The sequence below is a fragment of the Neoarius graeffei genome, chromosome 18 (assembly GCF_027579695.1).
Source record: "Neoarius graeffei isolate fNeoGra1 chromosome 18, fNeoGra1.pri, whole genome shotgun sequence".
Classification (NCBI taxonomy): domain Eukaryota; kingdom Metazoa; phylum Chordata; class Actinopteri; order Siluriformes; family Ariidae; genus Neoarius; species Neoarius graeffei.
Window position 1 is genome coordinate 50,164,271 of NC_083586.1, and position 14,695 is coordinate 50,178,965.

At 40.1% G+C, this 14,695-nt stretch overlaps 1 protein-coding gene across 1 annotated transcript in view; it reads left to right on the forward strand.

The window, feature by feature from the left end:
- The first annotated feature begins 1,305 nt into the window (after positions 1 to 1,305).
- The window catches only part of LOC132865786 (neoverrucotoxin subunit beta-like), a 62,936-nt gene continuing 49,546 nt past the window's right edge, over positions 1,306 to 14,695 (forward strand). The window contains exon 1 of the mRNA XM_060898295.1: positions 1,306 to 1,348. The gene's annotated coding sequence lies outside the window, so the exon portion shown is untranslated. The remainder of the gene's footprint in view (positions 1,349 to 14,695) is intronic.

Below are 14,695 nucleotides of genomic sequence, written 5' to 3' on the forward strand. Positions count from 1 at the left end.
ACTACAGTCACCATGCTAACCTGCTAACAGCTCACATGCTAACATGGCAAGGCTTATATGTTAATAGTCAGCATGCTAATATGCTAATGGCTAAAATGTGTACGTGTGCATGCAAGTATTCCTAATAAAATGGCTTTTGAGTTGAAGTTGATTTTTTTTTGTCAAATTCTTAAATGAGCAGATCCTTGCCAAATGCATTATCAACTATGGTTGAATGGAGTGATGACTGTCAAGCTTTCAATAATTAGCAGCAATGGGGAGGAAAAAGGGACGGATGAAAGGCAAGACAAAGACAAATGCGGGTCAGACCTGATATCATGTATGTGATGGGTGATTTGGCCTGAGGTGCCATATGAAGTTTGGTGGATGTGTGGTGAAGTGTTACTGAGCAAAACTCCATTCATTTGAATGGGGCCAAAAATCAATGGACGCCTATTGAGGGAAAAAGGGATGTGTGAAAACCAAGGAAAAGATGAGTGCAGGTCTCAGATGAGTGGATGGATATGTGCGGGACCTTGGCCTGAGGCATCTTATGAAGTTTCATGAAGTTTGTTCACTCGGTTCAAAAAAATTTATGGAGAGTGAAAGTTTTTCTCCTGAAATGCCATTCATTTTCAATGGGGACAAAAATGAATGGAAGGGAATGAAGGAAAAATGGATGAGCAAAAAGAAAGGAAAAGATGAGTACGGGTCAGAACCAATTACGTGTACGTGTCGGGGGAGTTGACTTGAAGTATCACATGAAGTTTGGTGCATCTCCAATGAAGCGTGTCCGAGCAGGACTATTTGATTCGTGAGTCCTCTTAATTCTTTATGGGGAAAATAACGACAAACACGACAAGAATGAGAGAACAGGTGTGTTGATCCAAAAACTGTATCCAAGCACACTACATTGGTTCAGGATGGACATTTCAGAGTTGGAACAGTCACTATCTCAAAAGCTGTAGGAGCAGTAGCGGCTCCAAAAAACGGGTGGACAGGAATAATAAATAAATAAATAAATAAATAAATAAAAACTTAAGAAGAATAATTGTGTGCTTTCTGCAAGCAGCAAGCACACTAATTATTGTTGCTCCTGATACTGATAAATAAAAACACAGAACTGAATGATGTACTTTCTTTCCCCCACGATTATATACACAATATAATTTCCACACTGAGGCGTGTATTTAGTGGGCGTGTACATTTTGGTTCTACATCATTTATGGCCTATTGATGTTGGACAATGTATGCAGGCATATTTCTCCACCCATCTCAACATCTCTTCTTAAATCTGTTCCGCTTCCTACTACCTCCATACTGGTGACATTAACACAGGACTGAGCAGAAGCTTGAGAAGGCATTTCAGGTAAGGTTATGCTTTCCTCCAATATTACCCTCAAATAGCTTGACAAAATTTGTTCACTGTGTATTCTTTATGAGACACTTCTTTGACCTCATATCATGACTAATATAAAGATGAAATCACACTCTCGAAGCCAATAATGCAGCAATGCAAATAATTACAATGCCTTTCAATATTTTTCTTTGTAAATTAAGTCTAGCCAAAGCCAAAATCTGCATTTTCAACAATTACTGAGACAAATGAAACTTACATGTACGGTATGAAGTAAGATAGTTCTGGAGTAAGAATAATGCCTTTAGAAAATTTAATTTAAGTGCAAAATCCAGAATTTAAATATTATTATTTTGAATTTGTATCATGCCATCTGAAATTGAATTTTGTGAATCTAAAATTTGAAGCATTCAGTTTCTCTATTAAAAAAGCAAGACAGAGAACTCCTCGCCACACACAAACACTGCAAAATTGACCCATGATCAGGGTTCTCCACGGATTGAAAATATAGGGGGGTGGGGGTCAATCGGATGACCTTGAAACAAATTTGCATAAATGTACATATGTAATTTGCATAAAATTTGCATAAAATACTCTCAAATAGTAATCATTTAGAATAGAGGAATCAATTGGACTGGTACAAAACACATCATACATCAAACATTACACACTTACACTTGAATTCATTGTATTAATTAATTTGCACACTTCAGTGCAAATTAATTAATACAATGAATTCCATAAAGCTACTGCAAGAATGAAAACTGAGGTCAAAAGATTTCAAATGTAGGCCTGTTTATTAACATTGAGTGCCTGAGGAACAAGTTATCATAACTTAAAATAAAAATAAAAAGAGAGCCATCTTTCTTAAGTAAACTTTTGCTTCTTTTACTTTTCCCATCTACAACATATCAGACATAAAAAAAAAGGTTGATCAATGGCTCAGCAGCATCAAAATATTGCACTTTTGTAAAAGAATGTACATAAGCATTATAACTAAAGCCAACAATTCCCCTGGGGGAAATTGTGAGAGTGATGCAGTGTGCGCAGCAGTCGCTATTGCAGGAGCTGAGCTGTACCGTGTGAATGTATGATTTGCCATGAGGCTACAAGCCCGTGTCTCTCTGAGAGGGAGCAGCCCCTCCCTCCTGTGTGTGTGTGTGTGTGAGAGAGAACGAGCAGCCCCTCCCTCCTGTGTGTGTGTGTGTGAGAGAGAGAGAGAGAGCGAGCAGCCCCTCCCCCACCCGCGCGCTGAGTGCAGAGACAGAGTCTCACACAGAAATCGCACTTTTTCCTCAGAGTGCTCCCTCCAAACAACGGGGATTTACATGAAAACGGAAGGAGATATTCACAAAATTCTTTCACATTGAGCGCCACAAGGCTCTCCTGAACACAGTGATGTAATTGTTTTTTGTCTGTAGTGTGCTTTGTCGGTACTTCAACAGAGAAAGGCTATCTGTCACAAAGAAAACAAAGGGACGTCTCTTCCTTTTGTAAAGGGGAAGCAGAAATTAAATGGGGGCGGGAATCACAGAAAGGGGGGCGGCCCGCCCCTCTAAAACCCCTCGTGGAGAACCCTGATGATAATCTGTTATCACAGGATATCGGTCATAGGAAATGTTTGCCAAAGAAGCTTTTTTCCCCCATTATTTTCTGTACATGCAAAAGCAGCTGTAATGTGAGCAGCATTGATTAAAGCTTTGGTAATCAGCCAGTGAACCACTAGTGTGCCAGGCCTGGAACTGGGAACCACTGAATTCTTGTCTTTGCATCAACATGACTTTATTACTGTATGTACCAGAACAAGTAGTCGCCAGTCTCACAGGCTGGTGCTCTGTTGTAGCCTTGTATGAACATAAATTGCCACGACATTTGAGTTTTACGAAGTACTAAAAAATTAACATATGTTGTTGTTCACCATATTTAGATGAAGTACAAATTTAGACGAAGTTAGCATCTTTTCCACTGCTGTAGTTCATTACTAAAATGCCATAAAATAAATTTAACACAGTAATATTTAACATACAAACACTCGAAAGAAATTGTAAAGCACCATCTTTTCATTTTGTTTATTTATTGTTCAAGCTAGACAGCCTTTCAATTTCATAAAATTGATGAAATTTAGTTCCCTTTGAAATTTGGTCATTGTGATATATATTTATTTCTGTAATATCTCAAATATCAGGCCATTCTGTGGCTGGGAAGTTATTTAATTTGAGGGGATTCCCAAGCAAATAATGTGCATGAAATCGCTTTTTAAAGTTGGAAAGATATTGGCAGATTCGAACTTCTGGGATCAATAACTCTTAAGTGAAAACACAAAAACACGCGTATTTTCAACTGTAGTAAGATAGACAACGAGCTACAACCTAACTTTCATCAAAACGAGCCATCCTCGGAGCCACACCAACAACATTAGTGTTTACGTGCAGCCGGCTGTGAGAGCAGCGCGCAGCGACCGTCTACAAAGTGCAACACCGAAAAGAGACATTACAAAAAATATTCAATAACTTCACTATGATACAGTGTAGTGTCACCAAACTCACTACACACTTCATTGGTCTCCTACAGATTACACTACAACACTTGGTTTGAAAGAGGCATTTTTCATAATTTCTGGGAATATTAATCAATAACTTCACTATGATACAGTGTAGTGTCACTAAACTCACTACACACTTCATTGATCCCCTACAGATTACACTACAACACTTGGTATGAGAAATGTCTTCCTTTTTAATTGTATTAATTGTAAGATAAAGTGTAGTGGCCCCAAATTCTCCTCAAACACCAGGAGATCCCTGGTGGTCAGTCAAAATCTAGTTTTTAAAACAGTTTTACTTTGATTTATTTTAACAAAACTATATAAAAAGCTGCCCCATTTGCTTTCAGCAAACCAGAACGCTGGTTAAATTGACATACAGATTCAAACACAATCCATCTTATATTTACTAAACTGCGTCTTCTGAGAAGGATGAAAGTTTGGTTTGGGAGGCCTGTGGTCAGGAGTTGAAGTGTGATTCACTCTGAACAGTTTACTCATGCCTTACAGTCTCAAATGAAATAATTTCAAGGAAATTGTGAACCTTCATTTGTTTTTATTACCAATGAGTGAAATATATGCAATCACTTTTGACAAGCACTGATTACAAGTTACATTGGTATAAAGTACCATGTGATTTGGTTTTAACCACCACAGCTATGACATTTTGCATTGTCTTTGCCTTGAATAGAAATATACTCACACATACATAAAGATAATAGCATCAATCTTCAAGTAACTCACATATTATATATAAAATATACATGTACTGTGCGTGTGTATATATATACAGTGGTGCTTGAAAGTTTGTGAACCCTTTAGAATTTTCTATATTTCTGTATAAAAATGACCTAAAACAACATCAGATTTTCACATAAGTCCTAAAAGTAGATAAAGAGAACAAAGTTAAACAAATGAGACAAAAATATTATACTTGGTCATTTATTTATTGAGGAAAATGATCCAATATTACATATCCACGAGTGGTAAAAGTATGTGAACTTCTAGGATTAGCAGTTAATTTGAAGGTGAAATTAGAGTCAGGTATTTTCAATCAGTGGGATGACAATCAGGTGTGAGTGGGCACCCTGTTTTATTTAAAGAACAGGGATCTATCAAAGTCTGATCTTCACAACACATGTTTGTGGAAGTATATCATGGCACGAACAAAGGAGATTTCTGAGGACCTCAGGAAAAGCGTTGTTGATGCTCATCAGGCTGGAAAAGGTTATAAAACCATCTCGAAAGAGTTTGGACTCCACCAATCCACAGTCAGATAGATTGTGTCCAAATGGAGGAAATTCAAGACCATTGTTTCCCTCCCCAGGAGTGGTCGACCAACAAAGATCACTCCAAGAGCAAGGCATGTAATAGTCGGCGAGGTCACAAAGGACACCAGGGTAACTTCTAAGCAACTGAAGGCCTCTCTCACATTGGCTAATGTTAATGTTCATGAGTCCACCATCAGGTGAACACTGAGTAACAATGGTGTGCATGGCAAGTTTGCAAGGAGAAAGCCACTGCTCTCCAAAAAGAGCATTGCTGCTCATCTGCAGTTTGCTAAAGATCACGTGGACAAGCCAGAAGGCTATTGGAAAAATGTTTTGTGGATGGATGAGACCAAAATAGAACTTTTTGGTTTAAATGAGAAGCGTTATGTTTGGAGAAAGGAAAACACTGCATTCCAGCATAAGAACCTTGTCCCATCTGTGAAACATGGTGGTGGTAGTATCATGGTTTGGGCCTGTTCTGCTGCATCTAGGCCAGGACGGTTTGTCATCATTGATGGAACAATGAATTCTGAATTATATCAGCAAATTCTAAAGGAAAATGTCAGGACATCTGTCCATGAACTGAATCTCAAGAGAAGGTGGGTCATGCAGCAAGACAATGACCCTAAACACACAAGTCATTCTACCAAAGAATGGTTAAAGAAGAATAAAGTTAATGTTTTGGAATGGCCAAGTCAAAGTCCTGGCCTTAATCCTATTGAAATGTTGTGGAAGACCCTGAAGCGAACAGTTCATGTGAAGAAACCCACCAACATCCAAGAGCTGAAGCTGTTCTGTATGGAGGAATGGGCTAAAATTCCTCCAAGCTGGTGTGCAGGACTGATCAACAGTTACTGGAAACATTTAGTTGCAGTTATTGCTGCACAAGGGGGTCAGACCAGATACTGAAAGCAAAGGTTCACATACTTTTGCCACTCACAGTTATGTAATATTGGATCATTTTCCTCAATAAATACATGACCAAGTGTAATATTTTTGTCTCATTTGTTTAAATGAGTTCTCTTTATCTACTTTTAGGACGTATGTTAAAATCTGATGATGTTTTAGGTCATATTTATGCAGAAATATAGAAAATTATAAAGGGTTCACAAACTTTCAAGCACCACTGTGTGTGTGTGTGTGTGTGTGTGTGTGTGTGTATAAAAAATATGGCAACAAAACAAATTCACTCAGTGGCCATAAGACCTGAACTGAGACTGAAAAACAACATTTTGATTATCTACGGTATGATACATCTCATCTCATTATCTCTAGCCGCTTTATCCTGTTCTACAGGGTCGCAGGCAAGCTGGAGCCTATCCCAGCTGACTACGGGCGAAAGGCAGGGTACACCCTGGACAAGTCACCAGGTCATCACAGGGCTGACACATAGACACAGACAACCATTCACACTCACATTCACACCTACGGTCAATTTAGAGTCACCAGTTAACCTAACCTGCATGTCTTTGGACTGTGGGGGAAACCGGAGCACCCGGAGGAAACCCACGCGGACACGGGGAGAACATGCAAACTCCACACAGAAAGGCCCTCGCCGGCCACGGGGCTCAAACCCAGACCTTCTTGATGTGAGGCGACAGCGCTAACCACTACACCACCGTGCCGCCCTGGTATGATAAAATTATATGAAAAATAACTATGGCAAAATGAACGCTCCTAGAATAGACACACATAATGATAGAAATCCACAGTCCTATTTTTACATAGAAAGTCTCCTGTCTCAGGTTAGACCTCACCAAACTCACCTACAGCCTCTTTATTTAGTGTTGTTGCACAGTACACAATACCAAGGGGTATCTTTCTTTGGTGTCGTTGCCGCTGGCATTCAAAGGTACTGCGTGTGAAACCATCTTGTGCAAGTTCCACACTGAATCTACAGGGATACATTTATTAAACATATTAAGAAAATGTTACCTCTATGTAATGCATAAAAGTATATAATATTTGAATACTTTAATGTTGTGTCTGGTTCTTAACCCCAGATTATCTACTGATTATCCACTATTCAGATTATCTATTGATGTCTGAGTCTCACCCAGACAGCATCAACAGCAGTCTTGGGCAGGTCCTCATTGCCACAGAAGGAACAGAACTCATCCTTTGAAACTGAAAAAAAGAAAATACAGGCCTTTATTACTGTTAAGTTTGTAGGAAGTGTTTGACATATCAATGTAATATTTTGAGCAATACCTGATCCTTTCAGAACATCTTCTGCCATGTCTCTTCTTAGTTTTTGAAGAGATTTTTTTTGATGCATTAATGTGAAACCTCTTTGGGATATTTGGAAACTGTGTCACCGTCATCTTGGCCATCTGTAGAGATGGCAAAACAACACATGTACTGTGTATGATCATCTTGCATAGTAAAACTACATGCTTTTTTTATCATAAAGAAGACACAAGAATCACCTGCATGACAAAGATCCCACAACTGGTGACATCTTTCTGGAAGGTGTGGGTTATCTTGCCAGGCTGCCACTTGATGTTAACCCAGTCCTCCTTTCCCAGTCTGTTCCAGCGCATCTTGAAATACTGTCTACAGGTTGAAAGTAAAATACATTTTTGCTTTACCTTTGCGCTTACTCTGTGGCTATACAGAATGTGTGTGTAACCTATTTACTTCCCATAATCTATTTAATATTACCCAAATCTGTAGCCAGCCTTTCTGGAGTCCTCAACTTCATTTGACCCTTGCAGAGGATCAACCACAAAAATGTGGTTTGGAAGGGCATGAAGATACTGTAATATGAAGGTAGCATCATTAAACCATACACCATCTTCAAATGTGTCGTTAACAACAGCAGCAACAATAATGAAACAATAAGCTTCATTTATGTAAAACTTCAAAACTGCAGTTGGCAACTTGATGCACAGTAAGCCTCTCATTGTCTGTGAGTTGATTAATTCTAAAATTTGACAAAAGTACAAGAACTTTTATTAAAAGAAGATTCAACTCATAGTAATCTATGTAGATTTATTTACTTGATTATAGGTATTCATAAACCTTTATAGCAATTACAAGGTTGATAACTTTTAAATGGACAAACCATGAGCCATAAATAAATGCTGTAAAGGCACATAGTACTATAAGTAGCTTTATACTCACCAGAAACTTCCAGTGCACATTTTCTATGTTGACAAATCCAATGGCTCCATCATAGTCATCAAATGTGACCTGACAAAAAACAAAGATTTCATGATGAGACTATATTACGTATTTTCCTCCACAGGACCAACCAAAAAGGTGAAATGGCTATTGTAAATGTATTGATTAAAAGCAAGACTACTACAGTGATAACATAATTATTACAGTTATACTCACCTTTTTTAACCCTTGCCTTGCCATCTGCTCTCTTGTGCCATGTACAATTGCACCCACGGTGTAGTGATTCATGAGGTACAGTTGGCCAGCAGTATCCTTAGAATTGAGGATGGCTTTAATGTAACCTTTTGGAGAAAATTAATTTCACAAAAATATTGGTGTGTTGGTAATGGCAATGTAGAGTCTAAAGTCATATTTAATCACATTGTTGTCATATTTGAGAATGGGTCATTGATGCAATACTTTAGCTAAAGACTGGTTTGTCCAAAGTCACACTCCAGATTTTCTTTCATGACAATTAACTTGTTAAATCATTTTATGCAGCACAACTCATAACATTTTCACATAGTTTTTTAAAGGATTGATCCATCAACAAGTAGCTTACTTTTAGATAAATCTGTGACATCAGTTCTAATGAGAAACTTGCCTCGCCTATGATGAGTTCATCAGGCCTCAAACTCTGAAGTTCTCTGTGCCGCAGGGTGTAATTGTGCTTATGTTCAGCATGTCGTACAACAGCCAGGGCCGGATTACGGACCGGGCCAGTGGGGCCGGCGCCCAGGGGCCCAAGGGGTCCAGGGGCCCGGGGGGCCCATAGCGATGCCGATGCCAATTGTGACATCAGAGGGCCTCTATTCTCTAGGATCTTATGACTACTTACACTGTTATAGGGCATATCTGAAGAAAACAGAGGGAAGGGGTGGGTTGGTGGGCGGCGGGGGACGGCAATCAGAGGGCCCCTGGCCCTGCTGTAGTGCCTCTCGTGAAAACTCCTGAGGCCGTAACATCTGCCAACTAGGGGTTCAAGGAAGTAGGGGGAATGCTTTCAGAGGATCCTATGATTATGAAAGCCCCTGCTAAGGATCGTGACTTCTGGCTATCTGGTGGCCCTAGAGAGAGCCCTAACGGGAAAGTGTACTGTTAAGAGTAGCACCAAATTCTGGGTCCTATGGACCTAGTTCAAATGGACCCCCCCCTACAAAAAAAACTGACTCCCTATGGGGCCTCCTGATACGTAGGGCCCTGGTGACTGAGTCCCACTTTCCCCCCTACTTCGACGCCCCTGAAGAAAGCCCTCTGATTACAAACGTCCTTACAAAGGGCCTCTGATTTACCAAGGGTTTTGGTGTTGGGGTTCGTTTTTGTTCCTTACTTCATGTCATAGGCAGATAACAACATGCCTTGTGTGCCTCACGCCGGGGACACATACACGTGAATTTGGCAAAGCAAAGCAAAATTCGCCATTCATTCCTATGAGGGAAGCGAAGTGGGGCGAAGGCAAGTGAACAGGGAGAAGCAAAGTGAAAATATTTGGCCAAGTTTAATATTATGCAAATGAGGAGCGAATTTCGCCTGCGGCGGTCAATCAAATCAACAACATAAATGTTTTAATCGATTTGATTCGCTGCTACAACCTCAAAGCCGTTGTAAGGACTAGTGTATTTTCAGTGAGAAATTTAGGAAGTCTAAGTGAAAATCTAATATCGATTTTCCAATGGATTGACCAGAAGGGGCGGAGACTTGGGCTCTCTCTATATATAGGCTCCCTGCTTCAGTACTCCTCACAACATTCTGACCGTTCAGCTTGACAGCTTGCTCTGTGTTCAGCCTGTTCAACCAGACTTGTTCAGCAGTGTAGCATCCAACAGCCTTTTTAAAGGCTTATATCCATTTATATTATATTATATTATATTATATTATATTATATTATATTATATTATATTATATTATATTATATTATATTATATTATAACACATCACTGCACATTCAAAGGTTCAAAGCCTTTGTAAAAGGCTAGTGCATTTCCATCAGTCTTTGTGAAGGCTCACTGTCTTTAATTATTATATTTCATTATATTTATATTATATTATATTACTAGAAACAACACTGCACCTTCAAAGGTTATTGCGTGTGCATATATATATATATATATATATATATATATATATATATATATATATATATATATATATAAAATTATTATAATCAGTTGTGAGAAATTTAGGAAGTCCCAGTGAAAATCCAATAGATATAACACTCCCACATTACACTTGGCATCAGTAATATGGATTGCAAACAAAAAAGTGGGGCTTCAAAACGAAAAGCCAAAAAAAATTAGGGAGGCAAAGCAGGCCGTTTTTTTAAAAAATGTGCCTCTGATTTCTAACTTTTTCAACAAGCCTCAAGATTCAAGTATTGATAATGTCATCAGTGGCCCGAGTTGTAGCAATGAAGAGATCACTACTGGCTTGATCATACAGGAGCCCTCACAGACCCAATCAAGCGTAGACCCGACCTGTCAGGCTCAGGCTTCAGGCCCACAATCAGACCAGGCATCGCCTGAGAAAGTGTTTCCAAGTGAGGAGGAGTGCATGGAGCCCAGTTTCACACCAGAAGCTTGGGACTCCAACTCCAGTTGTGAAACACTTAATGACCCTGCTTTACGGCCAAATACCACAACCGACCAAGACTGCACTCTTGTTAGTACAGGAGACTCACTGTCAGACCAGGCATTGCCTGAGAAAGTCTTGTCAAGTCAGAAGGGGTACACCAAGACCAGTATCACACCAGAAGCTGGGGACTCAAACTCCTGGTGTGAAACAGATAATGACCCTGCTTTATGGCCAAGTTCCATTACTGAACAAGCCAAGTCGATTCTGGTTAGTAGAGGAGCAGCTGCTTTTCAAAATCGAAGTGAAAAGTACCCTGCCTCAAGTAGGGATAGGACAATGGGGAGCATGACTCGGAGTTTCACAAATTCCTTACTCAAATGTTCTCTACCTAATGGCCAATCTGTGACTAGGCAGTGGCTACTTTACTCTCCTTCAGCTGGTTGCATCTTTTGTTTTGCTTGCAAGCTATTTTCAAGTAAGCACAAGTTTGTCCATGGGTTTTCTGATTGGAAACATTCTGAGCGTATTGGTGAGCATGAGAGGTGTGAGGAGCATAGGGCTTGCATGCTAGCATTACACAATCGCTCCAAAAACACAGGAAGAGTTGATTCTGATCTTGTCAAACAAATGGATGCAGAGAGGCAATACTGGTGAGAAGTTTTGAAAAGAGTTGTTGCTGTAATCCAGTTTTTGGGGGAGAGGGACCTTGCTTTCAGGGGAGATGATGAACAGCTGGGATCACCTCACAATGGTAATTTCTTGGGCATTGTCGAACTGTTGGCCAAATTAGACCCTTTTCTAGCCAACCATCTCCAAAGGTTTGGAGGCAAGGGCAAAGGCTCTGTGTCCTACCTCTCATCAACAATCTGTGAGGAATTTATCCACTTAATGGGAGAAAGAACAAAGGAAGCAATTATCAGCAAGATTAAAGAGTCCAAATACTTTTCTGTTATAGTTGACTCCACTCCAGACCTTACTCTTGTGGACCAACTCACTTTTATTTTCAGGTTTGAAAATAATGGTGGAGAAGTAGTTGAGTGTTTTCTGGCTTTTGAGCCTATTGGAAATCATAGTGGGAGCAGTTTGGCTGAGTGTGTTGTTGCTATGGTGGAGAACCTGGGCCTAGACTTAACTAACTGTAGAGGCCAGTCTTATGACAATGCAAGTAATATGTCAGGAAAGTACAATGGAGTCCAAACTCATCTGAAACGAATAAACCCATTAATTTGTTATGTCCCCTGTGCAGCACATTCGTTGAATTTAGTTGGTGTCAATGCTGTTGACAGTTGCCCAGAAGCTGGCTGTTTCTTTGACTTTGTGCAATCACTATATACATTTTGTACCTCGTCAACACACAGGTGGGGAAAGGTGTTTCGTGATACAGATGTGAAACTCACATTGAAATCATTGTCAGGTACTCACTGGAGTTCAAGAGCTGAATCCACAAAGGCTCTTTGGAAATATTATCCACAATTGAGAGAGGCACTGAACAATATTTCCAAAGATTCACAGGAGAAACGTGAAACTAGAAGCGAGGCCTCTGCACTCTGTGGCAAGCTGGACAGCCTAGAGATAGCCTTCATGGCACACTTTTGGGATACAATACTGCAGCAGTTCCAAGCCACAAGTCTGCAGTTGCAGAAACATAATATTGACATACACACAGCTACACGGCTTGTCCTTTCACTTCGTGACTTTGTGGCAGAACAGAGAGACAATTTCGCCTTTTTTGAAGGGTCAGCTTTAAATGTTACCCATTCAGTCTCCCAAGACTACAGGCATGACCTCCAGCGCACAAAGAAGCGCAAATGTATGGCTGATGAAAGTGAAGAGCCAGGTGTTGAATTTAGTGGAAAAGAAAAGTTTCGGATTGAAACATTCAATGTTCTAATTGACAAACTTGTGTCCTGTCTTAACCATCAGTTAACTGCATACACACACTTGACCAATCTTTTTCATGTTCTTTTCATGCCTGGCAATATGTTCAACAGTGAGCTCACTTCAAGGGCCAAATCACTTGCTGCAGCATATCCCACAGATTTGGACATAAGCCTGGCAGATGAACTTGTACAATACAAATCATTCATGTCAGAAAATCAAAAATGCCCAAGTACAATGCTGAAGACCATGGTGGATTTGGATCTACAGTCCACTTTTCCAAATGTCTACAAAGCACTCAGACTTTTTTGACCCTGCCTATTACAAATTGTGAAGGGGAACGTTCATTCTCCAGACTGGCTCGTATTAAGAATGAACTCAGGATGACAATGTGCCAAAACCGCTTGAATTCACTTTCTCTTCTGGCAATTGGATCAGAGTTGGTCCTACAGCTTAACTTTGATGAATTAGTGGATGACTTTGCAAGAAGGAAGAGTAGGAAAAAACTTATATAGCCTAGAATGAATTATTCCTTAGGTATGGCTTAATTATTGACATATCCTAATCAGTTTCCTTGTTAACTTCTTGACACAATACATATATCTTTAATCACTAACATTGTGTGCCTTAATGCTCTAAACATACAGTATGTTCACATGTCACTTTATTTACTTTATTCACATGTTGCCCTCTGCTAGTCTGCGACCTCAGTAGCCTTTGTGTGTGTGTGTGGGGGGGCTTTGCGAACTCCTGGCCCCGGGGCCCAGACCCCCCATAATCTGGCCCTGACAACAGCCACAATAACTTCAGTTGGTTTGCATGTCCAAAGGGCATGCAATTATGAAAAAGGCTTCATACAGCATTTGCAATACTTTCAACATTAAACTGTCCTGAATCTGTAATCTCTTTTTAAGTCCCTTCTTAAAACATACTTTTATCGGACAGCCATGGATGTGAATACAACTGCCTCACTGATGCTTAATGTTTCTAAATGCTTCCTTAACAATGCTTGTATAGCTCTGGAAAGTGCAAATTACACTGACTTGGTTTTAATCTGTTTAGAGCAGTCATTTCATTTTAGTGTTCAGCAAAAAAGTACCTCTGTGGCAGACGTGGACCCTTGTGAGGACATTGCTGCTGTTCTTCCCATCTGTGCTCTTTTGAAGATCTTTGCCAGTGTTCAGAGATGACTTTGGTCTCTTTGGAACTGGAATAGTGGTTGGAGCAGTACAAAATTTGGAACTGGAAGTCTGGGGCTTTGCTCCATCTCGCTTTGCCCAACCCTCCCGAGATTGAGTGAGGTCTTTTGGTAGCATGGGTTTAAGGAGTAACTGCTCAGAGAAGTTATGAGACATGATGTGTTCTCTGTATCTCCCCTGCAGACAGCCATACATTTTCCTGACAAATGTCCCTGGCCTCAGTCGCCTCTGCTTTTTCAGAATTGACTGTTTGACCATTCCAAACCATCTCTCCACATGGCAGTTTGTGTTCCTTGTCTTACCTGGGACAAATGTGTCACCTTCTTTGTCAGATGCATACCTTTTCAAATTCCCCAAAAGCAGACCACTCCACAGGGGAAAAATGCCGAGGTAGTTCTCAAGAAGTACATCAACAATGCCTGGGCAGAAGTATGGATTTTTCTCATCATGTGGGCTCTCGGCATCTGTTTTTTCGAGCTTTCTCTGTACCTCCTCCAGGACCCTCTTGAACTCATATGTGAAGGGAGATCTGCCAACAATTGTGTGGGCATTTCTTCTTTCTTCATCATCTTCCTCCTGAGCTAAGGGGCTGTCGTCTAATTTTTCAGTTTCTTCCATGTCAGGAATGTTGCATTTCTTTATTAAGTCCTGCATGACCTTCAGATTACACAGGACAGTGTCGTTGTTGTATTTGCCAATTAGTACAGTGCACAGAAATATAGCGGAAGATTTT